At 39.5% G+C, this 16695-nt stretch overlaps 1 protein-coding gene across 4 annotated transcripts in view; it reads right to left on the bottom strand.

Annotated features, from left to right (window-relative positions):
- Positions 1–16695, bottom strand: part of LOC126926352 (solute carrier organic anion transporter family member 3A1) — a 67147-nt gene that overhangs the window by 31112 nt on the left and 19340 nt on the right. The window contains exon 1 of one of the 4 annotated variants that reach the window (XM_050742699.1): positions 13656–14886. The exons of the other annotated variants lie outside the window; for them this stretch is intronic. The gene's annotated coding sequence lies outside the window, so the exon portion shown is untranslated. Of the gene's footprint in view, positions 1–13655; positions 14887–16695 lie in introns of those variants that run through there. 4 annotated transcript variants of the gene reach the window in all.

The raw sequence follows: 16695 nt of genomic DNA on the forward strand, positions 1-16695 counted from the left end.
TTTCAATAAAATTTCCAACGCAGAAGAAGTTTTATTTCATTTTCTTTTAACTTGACTGATTTTGATCGAGTTTTGTTAATTTTAAACAAACAAGTACCGATTATATTCAACGTTATAATATTAGAATAGCGTTTGACGATGCGAATCTCGTACGCGCGCACAGCCAAACAAAAATAAAGTGAAAGTACGGCTGGCAATTTTCGTTGCTAACAAATTAGAATAATGCACAACCTCGTAACAATGTCTATTCAATATTGTTCGTCCGACAAGAGGCTAATTACGAATTACTCTCACGCCACCAGTCCTGACCTAATAATCTTCTTGCGATCTTAGACTCTCGGAAACGTCGCGCCGCCGCGACGTAACCGGAAGAGGAGCAATGAACTGCAGGTCGTACCGTTAAAGAATTAACTGAGCCGTCGTTTTTCGGCCATCGTTATTCATCGCTACACGGATTGCCAGTTACACAACCTTTCCTTCTTGTTAGGAGAACAAAAATGAGAACGAATTTATTCATCATCTACGTAGGAACAAACGCGCGCGCAAGAAATATGTCAATTTAATTCTTCAGTGATGTAAATTACTATGAATCGTTCGAACAGCTGGCATATATAAAACGACGAGTAAAAAGAAAAAAAAGAAAGAAAGAATGGAATTTCTTGAAACGTTTTACTAGTTCTTTTTGTACGATTATTATATTTCGGATCTTATCGTTTTGACAGCCACGATGGTGTATTAACATGATTAATTACGGTATTAAAGTAGCTTAGAATAAAACTAAATTGAGTTAAATGAACGTAAAATATGTATAGGCGATGTATTGTTCAAATATCTAGATAACCATTCTACGTATTAGATGCACGTTTTATAAGAGCAAACTTTAAGAAATTCTATATTGCACCAGCTTCTTTTCTCAGGCATTCCTCTACATTCTACATTACCACACACAGCAGAAACGTTTGATCACGTTGCATCATGGCCTTGTATCGAGTTCACGCGATTTCCTCTCTTCGTTCTAACTGCTAGGAGTGGTTAACATTTCTTCTTATATATATAAAAAAGTAACAAAAAATTCAAGCATCGTCGCTATATAGAAAAAAATTTAACCTCTTGACATATAAATGTTCCATCGATCTACTAACTTTTTACAATAACCACTACAAAAGATGAAAGTATAATATATCTTTCATAATACATATATATATACATATTGTAGAGCAAGGTAGCTCGAGTACATAGTAACGAATGAACAAAATAATCGATAGACTAAAAACAATCTGGGCATGTGCGTTAACTTTAATTGTATTTAGACACCCTTCAACCAAACTTACTTTTGGCATCAGGGTCCCTTTTTGCATTCAACGATACAATGGCCTCGCCATATCTTGGCCCGACTATACGAAACAATCGACGATGGAGTTAACCAGGCAGGCTAAAACATTTTTCCCCGTAACCCAGTTCCTGTGTTGTGCACCTGGCAACCAAGTCGATCCATTATTCCCGCGGCACAGGCCGGTATCACGACATCCGGCGTCGTCTCTGATCGCGCTTTTTCGCGACGACGATCATCGCGAGTTCGCAGAACGAGAGATCAATTTCAGCTACGTCGTTGTAATTCTCATTTGGTCGCACCAAGCAACAACGTCAACACGGTAAAAAGATCAAGAAATCCGAATAAATTGAAACTTTCGTTTAGCTAATTGTTCGGACGAAACGAATAATTAATAAGCTTTACCCTTTTCCTCTAACTCTAAATTTCATCCTGTAGATTCTCGCTCGCTCGCAATAAGGAACAACGTTGGAATTGCGATAAGACCAAGAGACAGAATAAATTGAAATTTCCGTCTACGTAATCGTTTAGACGAAGCGGATAATTACGGTCTCTATCCTTCTCCGAACTCTAAATCTCATTGTCTAAATTCTCAGTTGTTGGCGGTAAGGAAGGACGTTGACACGGTGAAAAGTCGAAAAATCCGAATAAATTGAAATTTTCGTCCGCGTAACTGCTTAAGCGAACCAGATAATTAATAGCTCTATCCTTTTCCGAACTCCAAATTTCAGTCTCTAGATTCTCATTTGCACGCGTCAAGACATAACGTTGACATAGTCACACGACTGAGAAAAAAACCGACTGAATCGAAATTTTCATCCACGTTGCATTTCCATGCGGCGTCGTTGGAGCATGGGCCCTTGGACGAAACGCTGACCTAGTGCCCAACCCATCGTCGGCTGCTTGAAGACCTTCCAGCACGCGACGGACCATTCGATCCCCGGGTACACACGTGAGGATGGATGGACGGATAGCGAGCATGGCTCGTTACACCGTACCACAGCGCGATAGAGGCGTCGCGGCGCACGGCCTCCGCGATATCGCGTCGCTGCTCGCCGTCCGCCGATCGATAGCTGGCGCGCAATCGGCCCCCAGGTCCGATACGTCGATCGAGGGACGTGCAACCGCGACCTTTCCTCCTCCCGCGTGATCAAACTCAAACTCAGAATCGAGCAATTAAACTTGCATGAATTTCACGCTGTTGCATAGAATGCAGTTGATTTGTTTTTCCTTTATCTATCTGGACATCGACGTGATGCGAGTGTACGTGTGTTTCTTGGTGTTTGTTTTAGGTCCACTAGAGAAGGTTTCATTCGCGTGTTGGAACATTTTCATACGTTTTTCATTTCGATGTATCTTTTTATACGATTGTATAAACGATTTGTTTTACGATTTATACGATTGTTTGTTAAATATACTTGGACGAACTTTCGTACGGTGTTATACCGTAAGTGTAAGTGTAAGTGTGAGTGTAAGTGCGGTAAGTGTAAAGACACTTACACGCTATGAAATAATTGTTGCGAAAGCCCAAGTCACCCTTCCACGTTCCCATACGATTCCCGTCGAAGAATCGAAATTCCGTAATCTCGATAATTTCCTGCAATTCGAACGAATACCTGAAACATACCGAAACGATTCGCCTCGCAAAACCGTTGATCACGCGAAAACCTGCGACCTATCCTTCCACTGCGCCAAACCGCACCGACGCTACAAAACCAAAATTCCACGCGACACGATCTCTCGTCGTACCCAATTTCACAAGCGTATCGAGCACACCGCAAACCTGAAAGGCGCGCCGCGTAAAACCATTGGCGGCGATTAATCATCGAGAACCGCGAGGCTTATCGACAAACAGGAAGCTAATAAATTCGAAACGACACGGTTAATTGAATCCATGGTGGATCGAAGGCCGCAGGGCGGAAAAGAAGACGGGAAGCGGCCGGTGGTGAATTCACGATGCCCGCTTTTGTGGCTCCTGGGAACAGAATCGGGCAGTGTAGGTTCGCCGCGTGTCACCGGCCGATTCACTGCTGCACAATGCCGTACACGCCAAGAATCGCGCCGCCCACCTTCGTGACGTTGGATTGTTTGTCGGGTGAAATGGCAAAAACGGGGAAGGCTCCGACGGGCAACTTGGATAGCTGCTCGCGATTCGGCCGGTTCCATTGAAATCTAACGTCGTTCGAGTGATCGAGGAGCTCGTGGATTAGAGGCTGGATCTGGACATTCGGTGGCCATTTGTGGCTTTCAAATTGATTCGTTGCCGGTGTCCTCTTTTTCCTTGGCTGGCTGAAGGAGTTCGATTTTTGTGGAATTCTTCTTGCGGAGAAGCAGCATGATATTCGATCGAAATGGAAGACGAATTGAATTTTCTTTACACAGGGAAATTATTTTCCTCGACGATGTTTTTACGATGTTACGTGCAAACGGCGATGTCGACGAATTACGACGATAATGTTCGTTAGTAACTTAGTTTAGAATTTAATAGGCAACTGTGCAAGCCGAGGCATTTTACCTTCTATTTCTGTGCGTCCATTTAATTATGCGATATTTGATTGAAAACGATCTTTGTCATTTTTTCTTCCGTTGGAAGAAAACAGTGGATTTCTGTGGACGTGGATTTTGCATTTTGGTAATTTACTTGTCAGTAGAAATAAATTATCGTGGGAAACGAGCTCCGATGATAAATTTCTTTCAACAGATGGTCCTGATAGAGGTATTTATCGATATATGGTAGAGTGGCTATAAGAAGCGTAATGCGAATAAAAATCGCGAGACTTTCAGACTTTCAGACTTGGTAGGTTAGAAGTTTTAGATGCGTGAGAGATATAAATGTCTCGAGCGTTGAGCTTCAATTTTCAATATTAGCTCGTACCGAAACCGATACCACTTGAGAAATAGGACGTAAAATATGCGAAACGGTATCATTTTGGCAACTCTCCCGTACCATGCATCGCATCGCATTTGCGTTGATGGCTATCACTCTAAATAATTTGTCTGTCTATTCCCTGAAATGTAATATATTTCCTCCGAAGTATTTTTACTTATACGAATTTTCCCTTACAATGAATCCATTTATCCGAACGTTAATTTTCAAATTGAAGTTCTAAACGACAAATTATATATTTTTAAATATATTTGCTTTTTATGCGTAAGAGCGGTAAGAGCGTGCTTATGAATCAACGTGATAAGCGCATAGCGTCTAGTACATGTTTAGTGATAGCTGACTTGACTGTAAATGGATCGCATTATTTTAATCTGCATTAAAAATTTGTATCTTGAATCTGGCTTCCTAGCTATTGTTGCATACTTATAAATATCTGATCTGTTAGACGTTAAACGTTAGGTTGAGAAAAATTTCATCCAATTTCTCACGTGAGTTATTCTTTTATCCGCATATTTTCAAGTATATGATATTTATTTTGCTCGAGTACCGATATTATTATAAAAATCTCCTTAATACAAAAATAAATTTGTGCCCGAAGAACTTCTAGAACAAGTATCTTTCAGCGTACACCTAATGACGTAATGAAAATCCAATCTTTCGAACGCGTTAATGGCACCAGAGATCGAATCGAACGGATCTCGCGACTAACAACTCCAATTACCTTATCGCGAAAGGAAACTTCTCTAATTACCTAATTCGAACGTTCGCGAAAGTTTCTTCCACTTTTGTCAACCAAACGGAAGATTCGTGGTATGTTAGGTTAAGGTCGAACTCGAGACGCGTTACGACACCCGGTATATGTTCGGGGCCACCGGAAACTTTTGGCAGCGCGATAATATACCGCTATACGGTACTGCAGAAAAATATAATGCGACAGCCTGCTGGCTTTATATAGATCGAATCGTATACCTGTCCCATGTACCGAAACGAACGCAATGCCCGGCTCACCGGACATATTGACTCCGTGATGAATCACCGCGATCGCAAGTGCGCAAACCGCGTCCCGATGCAACACGCCATTCTTAACAATCGCCTATAAAACGTTTCACGCCGCGGGACAAATCCGAAACCTCGGTGGAATTAGTCAAGTTGCTCGAATTCGAGTGGTTCGAATTAGAAGAATCGCGCGAAATGAATCGAGTCGACTTTCGATTCAACGCGTTTCGATTAAACTCCCGACGCTCGGATTTCTTTTCAAATTTAGCGTATTCGCGTGCGTGAATTTTGTTGTCGCGTCATTTCTCCGTTCTGTCGCGTATTCTCCGTTTGTTAGCTTTTAGAGGATACGAGATACTTGCGATTTTCTTATACAAAACCGAAAAGTCGTAGAAAATTGTGCGCTAAATTTACATAATGCCGGCGCGCTTACTTACCGGTCGTTTGCAGATCGAAGGGACGTGCAGAAAGTAGCAACTCGATGTACCAAGGACAGAACGAGACTCGATCGATGGGGTTGAAAGCAGGAATTTGTAAGAACGTTAAATTTGAAGTCGGGTAAATAATAATCGAATAGGTAAAGGGCTTTCGAGTTGTTGAAACGAGCTTCAACCGTGCATACTATCTGCTATTTTATCTTCCTTTGGAAAAGGACTATGCGTGACCCGTGTGTGTTCTGCGACAACTTCTATGGAAGTAGGTACGAAAGTTCGTAGAAAAATGACTGCCAGGGTGATTGGTAGAGGATAATTGGATATTTGCTGGCAGACAAGCGTTGATTTCGATGAATAAAAATTGTAAGTAATCATAAAGGGTTTGAAATGAAAGGGGATTTTAGGTGGTTAGTATACGTTGGATAGGGGTGAAACTTTCCGTGCAAATACGTACTTGTTCGACGGGTCGGTAGTAATAAATATGGAGTTGAATAGGGAGAAACGATGTTTTTTTATTGTACGGACAGTCACTGTAATTTTTCTTTTTTTTTTTCTAACGAACGTGACCAGCGCAATTCGAAAATATGAACTTGTTCTGTTCAAATGGAACATCTTATAATAGACGCAAGTGTTGTCTAAATATACGTGTCTCAAATATTTCAAAGTAACCTTACATCTCTTTATTTTCGTCTACCTAGGCACTTAGTTGGTTTCGAAACGAATTTATTCGTTTGTAATATATTAATCTCTCGAAACCATGCGAGGTTACTTATAATAGGTTAAATAATAGGATAATTCATGTACAATTGCGGTTCGATTCATCCCGATAATCCTAAATCTATGCTTATACATATTGTAGATCATGCGGTACACTAATTGTAATTATTTAAATCTAGATTTGAATTATTTGGATCTGGCAAAGACTAATAAATTATACTTGATCGCACGCATTTTCCACGATTAAGTATAATTTATCCTTTTGATTCAAAGGGAATTCATGGGCCAACTGTATATTTCTTTTTTAATTCATCACGCTGTGGGACATAATCGATTGTTTCGTTTTGTTTCTCATACCGAAACGGAGTACGCCGAAAGAATACCCTCGCAATTAATTGTACAACGTTCGTACACGCAATCGCGTTTAAGAATCGGAATAATATTCCAGCTCGTTTCTGAACTTGAATTACTCGCCGATCAGCTGATAAGCAAGAAGATCTATCAATGGAGCGAACGTTTTTTCATTAAGCTGCCTTTTCTATCGCCGATAGTTTCAATTGATTAATGACCTGAATAACACGAACAATACGCTTCCTATTTTTAGCCAGTGAACGGTATCGAAGACCTTTGTGATTTTTATATCGATCGCGTGCAGGTTACCTTCGTTGAAAAATTGTAGAAATTTCAATGAGCCTTTCTTACGTAATTCGAAACTATCGTTAGTACACGACGATCCAATATTTACGAAAAATTTTCAGGAAAATCAGGAGTACAAGAGCTTCGAGTAAGCGTCGTCATATCGCTGAATCGTTCATTTCGTTACTTCGTTCAACGTATCACGATTCGAATTTCGTTCCAATTCAACTTTTCCACCGTTCGATTATCGGAAACCTACTCCTCGGAAATTCAACAACAAAACCCACAGCTAGAAAATTACGTCGCGTTTGTTACCTTGGTCAACGATAAGAAAATTTTTTTATATAATGTTTTTATTAGGTTGGTAACTAAGTGATTGCGGATTTTGTCATTAGGTGGTATTGGCAAATACCAAATAATTGGTCTTCTGATTAACCACAAGCTGCGCTACTATTAATTCGAATAAGATGAACACTCGACGATCGTATCGGGTTTGTTTCACAGTCGAAAACACAAACAACATAGTCCCTCGTATTCTTCAAATTTATACTCGTCGAGGACAATCAAATGAAAAACACTTTTAGCTACTTTTTTCTATCGCTCCTCTTTTCATTATTTCAAGTACCTACTTATACCGTACTCTCTCAGAACTCGATGGACTGTTACGTTAAAGAGGCTATCGAAGTTTTTAAGACAGCGAGGTGAAGCAGGATTCAAAAAAGATTGGAAAACACTGGTTTATATCTAACTTAGTGTAACGTAGAAGGGATAGAATTACGAATAGATGTCGGTACCTTTTTACACGAAACGCTCATTCATTTTATATACGTCGTTTCTCAGAACTTTGTCGACTAGAAATGGAACTTTTCACGAGAATATCAAAATCTTTATTAGAAGCGGTCGAAACGAAGCATGCTCGAAGAAGGATTGGGATACATCGCTCCACGGTCTCGTCGCATATCTCGCACCAAGAGTCACTGTTCTACTTGCAGGATGAATCAGAAACGGTCCATATAACTTCGACTGGCTCCGCATGAACTGAGTCACTATATTCTGGACTGTAAATGGTGGACTTGTCGAGTAAACGGCTCGTTTGATGTGACTCTAAATATAAAATCACTTCCTCGAGGAACACGTGCCGGAAAATGAGGCTGCGCTTCGTACGATTACACGGGCTACTGAAACCTCTTCATTAGCAACCAAGCAAAAACCATTGCCGCTGTTAATACGGGCCATATGCAACGAATGCGAATGAGATTCCACCGTTCAAACTAGGAACACCATATTTCATCGTCGCCAATTCATCCTTCTTCGAAACACATTAACCTCGGAGAGAGAGAGAGAGAGAGAGAGAGAGAGAGAGAACTGTTTGATTAATTGATAGATACAAGTTTCCTGCGTTCTAGTTGGTACGGGGCGACTAAATATACACGTAGTTCGTAAGGGATGGTTAACTCGTCAAACACGAAGCAGCGGAATAATACGCGAAAATTGTGTAAACGTAATGTCGTCTTAAGAAAAATATGTATATATTGATGCTTGAGAATTTTGTGTAAGTTTCCACTTTTACTAACGGTAACATATAAAATATATCAAATCTGCTGTATGTGATAGACAAAATTTACAAAATTTTACTCCTATTGTAGGATTTTATGATCGTATCGTTATCTTTTTATCGCGTTGTTTGATAATTCCATTAACAACCCTGCGAACCGGGTGGCATCAACTTTTAAAAGCTCGAATCTCAAATTACTAGGCCGTGGATTCGTTTTATCCACCGAATCCGCTATAACGTCCACTCCTCTTTGTGTATTTTATATATCTTCGTGCATTACACGCATCCTGCGGATTTTTGCATTTTTCAATTTTGCATAAATGCATAAAGATCCGCAGTCTGCCGCTCACTTAAACGTATCAACTCCAATCTCCTCCGCATCCTTCTTATTCACTTTGCTTCCATACCATAACCAGCTTCTTCTTTGTATTGCGACATACGGTTAGTTGTCGAAGAACGAGATAAAAACTGTCTACTGTCACCAATTTACACGGCTGACCATCTTTTGACCAGCTATTGTACAGTACGCGCTACACGGATCGAACGCTGTAAACTGCTGCTGTAAAATTAACATCGAGCCCCGGTAGGATCTGGAAGAGAGCGAGGTCAGTCGCTGCAGACTGTAAGATCGAGTTCAGAGAGCGTAATCGCCGGGATCGTTCTGTAGGAAACTCGAGCCCGCTGAGAAATCGTGGGCAGGATAATGAGGTCACGCGTATAAAACGTTTCTAGATGGATCGCAAATCCTGAATGTGACTTGCCTGTCGCTTCGTAGGAGTCGACTTCGAACGAGTCACAAAGTGGGACACCAGTTTTTGGAAAATCTTAATATTCTTCTTACCACTGGGTCACTTACGACTGACACCTGCTGTAGGCATTTGTAAAAGAGAGTGGGAAACTTTGCAACGTTGTTTGCGAGGTTACACGAATATATGTACCTATTATCGTTCTTGATATTTTTCTATTTTTCTATTGCGAATTTTATGAATTTGCGAAATTGCGAAATGAAAGTAAAGACGCGATTTTCCCACAGAATCTTTTGTACTTTCATATATCCGTGATTTTGTTTATTACGTTAAATTATCTTCGCGAGAAGCCCGGAAGATGCCAACATTCAACTCACGAGTATCTAAGTACTCAAGAGATTGGAAAGTCTTCGAGTTTATTAACGACGAGCAGCGTCGTTAACGAGTAACATTATATCTTATGTTTCGTGTTTCTTTCTCTCGAGTTTCCTCGACGAATATTCGCAAACATTTGCATAAACGTCCACGATTTGGTAACGATTTCTTGCCCAAGTACTATAGAACGATTCGATGTACGCGAGCGAAATTCTAGAAAGCATATTCAGCCCATTACGATCGCGTCACCTGAATAACATTCATCTCGCTTCAATAATCTAGAAAAGAGAAAACCAATCTAGAATACTATCTTATACTCGTATTGACGTGAGCGTTGATCGGTTCGATCGATCGAGCAATAAAAATTGTCGACAGTTCTGCTGGTTCTGAGAACGGGGCAGACCCAACCAGGTTTCCATGTGGCTTCTTTAATTTTACACGAGAATAGTGTTTGCAATCTTGTTACTATACATAAAATATTACGTGTACACAGGAAATCAAGCTGAAGACAGAACCGGCTGCGAGTATCGTTCTTTAAACCGTTCCTTTCGAGTGCTATTGTGCAAAGTGTGCTAGGACTCATTGACGTAATCGAATTGGCATCGCGAGCGTCATTGAATTCGAAAGTCGAGGGATTTTACGTTATGAAACAGAGTGCGTATCTTCTTTTACTGCTCTTACTATTGTCTGCAGCACTCGAAGTTGTTAAACGATCGAGCACATAGGCGAACACGCTTCACGACAATAACGACCAGGTATTTTAAAGAACGAAAAAATAAAAGAGGGCGATCGATACTGAGAGGAGTCGATCGTTACCGAAGATCTTATAAAAATATGTTTGTCATTTCTATGTTCTTTGATCCAAGGCGCAACGTACTAATACTCGAACTATGATCGAAGTATGAAACTCGTATCGGAGATATCGAAATGGAAGGTTATACGAAAAAGTACACGACGCAAAGGGAAAGCGAACTTTCATCTATATATTTTATAAAAAATCATTCGAATCGCCTAAAGCGCACCGCTATCGACCTATAGTAACATCTCTATAAAAATATTGGTTTTAGACTATTTGGTAATTCCATTGCTAATGACACGATCGAATGACGAATCACAAACAGGACATCTAATCTCACAAATATGTCATAACGAAACTCTCAAGTATACAATCTCACGGAGGAATCCATAGGAACGTAGGCAAGATTAGAAAACATGCTAAGGCTAGTACAAATATTTTCTCCAAACTACATTGTTCTCAGAAAAGGAAAAAGAAAAAAAAGAAGAAACACATTAAGAAAGAAGTAGTCGTAAAGAATCTCAAGATCAGACAATTTGTTCCCAGTGGTTGACCTGTTCCCTCCGTTTCGGCTCGCACAGAAACCAGGCTTTCCTTGGAAATCAAAGGCAGATCTGTGTGTATCTCGATGATCGTATCGCAGGAAACACCTACATAGAGAGCCGCGAGTAGGATAACGAGGACATAGATACAAACACGTCGAAAGCACCGTTTGACTCGGTGTCTTAACGTTCCTGACTTCTCAAGCGGACATCGTAACTCTGCCCGTTGATTCTCTTGCCAGGTTAAGCGGATTAGATCGGCACTGAATGGGAAAACAGCCATAATTCCGTTTATTCGGATCGGATAAGGGCCGAGATAATGTTTCCATAACGGTACGATGTTTCTTTTCCCCAAGGATTCCCCTGGTGAACACGCTTTCTTCACTTTGTGATCCGAGCTTCTCCACTCGGTTCTGTTCGTAGATGCTGCGAGCACTCGTTTTGCTCGCGACGATGTTTGTCTCGAAGCAACGTTCAGATTCGCGATATGGCGAATAACAGCGATTCGCGCCAACTCGAACGCTATTGTGCGTGTTTTATATTTTTGTATCTCGTTATCGTTTACCGTAATGAGATACGACGACTATCGTGATCGATCGTATCGGTAAAATTTGAACGAAATCTGGAAATCTTTATAGTTACAGGATATTTATACTTACGAGTTAGAAGACGCTTGTTGCTAACGTGCATTGTTGTAAAAAGATTAATCTCTGCGCGTGTTTGCGGTAAATATGATTTGTGTAATATGTATTTACAAACGTCCTTGCTTGCAGGTCACATTTTTTTTTATGCTTTAACGTCAATCGTATCTTTGTAAACGATGATTGGACAAGAATTTAATCGGACATTGCGACTGCTAAAGACTTTCTAAAACAGAGCGATATTTGTTGAAGGTTGTGATTTCGAGCGACGAGTCGTGAACAATCGTGTTACAACGATTCGTGCAACTGTAAACAATCGATGAAGAAAACGATCTGTCTCATCCGTGTTTCTTAAAATTGTACAACCTCGGATGCTTTCAACAGATTCGTCACTTTACAGAAAATATAGCCGACAGTAACAATAAACTGTATTCTTTCATATCCTTGGCATACCGACTTGTTCGAAAACTGTGTTCCATCTGACAACGAAATTGGTGTTGTTGCAAGGGTTATTATCAGAACGTCCTCCATCGGCTTTCGTCTCCTTCGGACGCGTTGTTCAATGTTTCAGCGTAAGGGAGACATGTTTCTTTATTTATAACCAATCTCGAATATATAAGGAACGAAACGCACTCAAGGATGATAATAAATTTCATCTCCACTGACCTCGCGTTAACCAGTGATATATTTTATGAGAAAAGCGAATGTACAGACAGATCGAGCCATTATTAATTGCGCTTGTGTGACAAAAAGATAGAAACGAGTAACGAGGAAAGTTGAGATTAATGGAAACAGAACAGGAGACATAAAAATTAAACGAACGAATATTTCTACCGATTGTATTTCTGTTTTGCTCCGTTGTATATTGGATATTCGAATTTTTAGGTTGTCGTCGAACTTCAGAACGTTTCATTAACAAAGACAGAATCGGTACGAGCTAAATCGCCTAAAAACATCAATATATAACCTCGCTGGTATCTCTACCATCATTTCTATGTCTTTTTCAAAGCTCCACGCAATTATATTATATACCTTCGCATCGCTCGAGGCAACAAAAACATCACACGCTGCGACAAATCTAATCGCGTCCATCGAATCTTTCCATCGATTCATTATGTTGTATGTACTCGTTTCTAAGGTAATCGATATAGAATCGTATCTTCCAGCCTGTGTTTGCGCAGTACACAGTCGCCATAGGAAGTTACGAAATTTTGACGCGCATGAGACTGATTTACGGAGTTGATAAAAGATCGTTTTATCGAAGAATAAGCGATAATAATAAATATCCAAATAATGCAAATAATTTTTGCATTATTGTCTATATCTCGTGACGGAATAACGACAAAATAGCGGGAACCATCCGCCTGAATGACGCGATAGCGAAACTGAACGTAAAATAGCGGGTAAACAATCGCATTTCTTCACTCTGGTATCGACAGCTCCACTCGTTGCGTACGATAAGTCGAAAAAAAAGACCAGGGATAATTAATGGTACGAGGAGGAAGATCTCGTCTGGTTGTTTCCACGATCGACGAATAATTACAATAAAATGTACCGTGTAGTCGACTGCCGACGATGTGTCGTTAATGTTCGACGTTTTTCCAGAGAGAATTACATAGATTCCGTATTTACGTTCCAATTAAAATGGTCGAGTAGATTACGACAACTTATGAAACGTGGCAATTTAGTTAAATGGAGATTCTTGACAGGTATCAACGTTTTGTCGTTTCCCTGCGATTACGAATTTGTAGAATTATCGGCGTATTAATTCTCTGCGATAATCGGCGATATTACATTGATTATAGCGAGATCCGTGAAATGAGTGGGATTAGGATTGAATTAGGAATGAAATTATTGTACAACGGAGGCTAAATCCGTGGAAGAGCAATTTGAAAATCCGATATGTTCAGGTACGAGGAAAAGCTTGTATGAAAATATCAACTACGTTCGCGTGGAGACTAACAGTTACATCGGCCTGAATTTGAAGGAAAAATTCTTACCGAATGAATCAAGCGGTGCTGCTCAATGAGACCTCAAACATACCAAAATAAACGAGGAATATAACTGTAAAGCATTCGTCGAGTCGCTTCCGTGTGACATTACCATCGAACATGAATGAGTCACGATAAAAAAGATACCGAGAGGTTCGTATTATAAATCGGAGATTTATGTCCAATGTAATTGGACGGTGGTAATAATTGAGAAAATTAACAAGCAATGATTATATTATCTTCTATTAAACGATTACGATGAACTCTCGTTTCGCCGAAGATACGAACGAAGCTAATTAAGCGATTAAAAGACGTGTATACTGTGAAACGGAAAATACAGCTTCTTCGCAAATCGAATTTATCTCTTCGTTGAAGAAATCGATAGAATTTATACGTTACAAATATCGGAAGAATTTTATTGATAAGATTTCGTTGAACTCGTTGTAATAATAGTGGTAGTCCTAATATCGAACAGACATCCTGCAGCATTTATTACAAATTACCATTCTGTTCCTCGCAAAGACGCTTGTCATGTTCCTTTTCACAAAGCCTATATACGATCCTCGATAGTTAAATGTCTGTCCTAACGAACATGCAAACTACTCTCTTATTTTAATATTTAACGTAATCCACCTAAAATCAGATGCTGGCCCACGCTTTGCGAATTTATGTTCTATTCGCTTTCTTTGATCGGTGTACGTGTACTCTATCAAGGGTTTTCGGTGCCTTTGGAAGCTCGCCAGAATGCTCTGTATAATGCTGTTACAATGCTAATTCCTGATCGCAATGTCTTGCGGTGCCAGGCGAAATTATGCGGCCCAGTCTGCCAACCTTATAGTGCTTTATAGGCGTTTGTACGTGGCACGCGGGTCCGCTTATCGTATCGACGTCAATTCAACCAAAATACTGTTTCATTTGCGTAGTTGGCTACAACTCGTTATAGGAAAGATACGCGAACGATCGATGATAATTAATGTTCGCCGTTGGAACCAGCTTCGGCAGACTTGTTTCTGCTATTCCGAGTTAAAGGATATTTCCATTCTTTTTCTCCTATTACTCCCTCCGCGAGGCATAAATGTTCTATCTTTCTGGAATGCGCGTATTTGCAATACGAGATTGTGGAATTATCGAATTGATCCAATAAATAAAATGTATCTCAGAATCGTTTTTATATTTCTTCTTTCGCTTTGGAGTAGCAAGCAATCTAAAGCTTCAAATATCAACATTGTATCTAAACCACTGTGCGATCAATGGAACTAATTATTGTAAAAAAAAAAAAAAAAATAAAAAGAAAAAAGGCAGTGATAAAATCTTTTCGAATCTAACATTTAGAACGTTACGCAATTAATCATTTTAATTTTCCTTTTGCTTGCTCAAAGAAATTGCTTTAAAGCTTGCGAAAGAGTGTTTTCTTTTTTCAACTAATAACAATATGTATTCTTACACGGTGGTAGGGGTTTCAATAACAAGAAAGATATCCATAATTATTTCGTAGCGTGTAAATCGTATTAAACGATACACAACAAATTGTACAACTTGATGTTCACGACTGTTGTACGTAATATTCCACGTATCTCGATCTCTAATAGAAGCTTCCAATTAACTCGCCTTTCATCACGGTTCGTGGCATAAACCAGGTATTACGTTTTCATTAATCGGCGTTGATTTTCACGTACAAAGTCTTATGTATCCATCTCAACCTTGCGGTGAAAGACAGCATTTACCACTTTCTCTGGGTATCGTGGGAGTTTGTTTTACCCATACGCAGCACCCAAGTACCCAGGTATCGTCTTTTTTTATTTTCAATAAACTTCTCTGCAATTTATGTGTAAGCGTTAACTTCTAAGCGCCAGCGTAAATTCTGTTTTCTTGATCAGGCTCGTCGTAAGACGAAACATAAGCAACGCGTGAAACACTTTATCTATCCGCTCGTAAATCATAACGATACAGCTGCCACGTAGATAAAAGATTACACGCAACGTATCCGAGTCGAGCTTAAGAAAAATAATTACTTTCTTTTTGCTCTTTCAGGCTTCCAATGAAAACGATAATTTCCATGTCCCACTTTTCTCTATTATAAACTATCGTAATTGATTTTTTCCTTTCTATTTATTCCGATGTAGAAACATCGAGGAAGACTTAATAGATAAGTGTTTCTATGGTGAAACAGGATCCCGTAAAAAATGTGTTGAAAGTCCAAGCAACGGTTTCTTTACGGTGTTTCATTTTCTGCGACCATCTTTTAATACTTATGAATGAGAGAGTAGTTACGTAACCAGCAATATATTTTATCCGTGTCAAATGTACAGTTTTAATTAGGTTAATGATAGGTCCGACCTGAATGGCAGATCGTGCGGGATAGACAGTCCGTTAATTTAATTGGCTTATGTACGCTATAAAGAATATTTTTGCAAATGAATCGTTTAAGCTAAAAAAGATTAATAGGAAATTCACCAAACTGGTTGATTTTATTTTACGTCAGTAAACCTAGCAGTAAATTAGCTTACGGAGTAAAATACTAAAATATAGGAATATCGGGGAGAATTTCTGATAAATGAGAGATTCGATTATCATTGACTCAAGTATAATTCATTTTTAATCTCTTCTACAGGTTTATTAAAGAGGCGAGGACGAGACGCGCGCAGTTTACTAATAAGCAATAATTGCTCAAACGCGATACTTTTGAAGGAATAAATATTCTTTGAAAGAATCGCAATATCCTTCGTGTCTTGTTGCATGAAAATACCACTAATAATTAAGCGATACCGAGTATCAAGACTAGAACACGTTTTTAAAACAAACATTTTCTCTCGCATTATATTTATTCTCTCTACTCTATTTTTATCCTCGTTTCAGTTTCTTGATTTGTGAAATTTATGACACCTTTTAAAAAAGCCACACTGTGGCTAAACTTTTACCATGGGAATAATATTTCATATGTAGCAACCTAATGCCAGAGTCGTGCGAGATTCTTAAGTAGATGCTCGTGAAATAACGTGGGAGGCCCTTTACTTTCCTTCCCTCTTCGACAGTTGTTCGAATTATTTTT

This window comes from Bombus affinis, chromosome 2 (genome assembly GCF_024516045.1).
Source record: "Bombus affinis isolate iyBomAffi1 chromosome 2, iyBomAffi1.2, whole genome shotgun sequence".
Lineage (NCBI taxonomy): Eukaryota > Metazoa > Arthropoda > Insecta > Hymenoptera > Apidae > Bombus > Bombus affinis.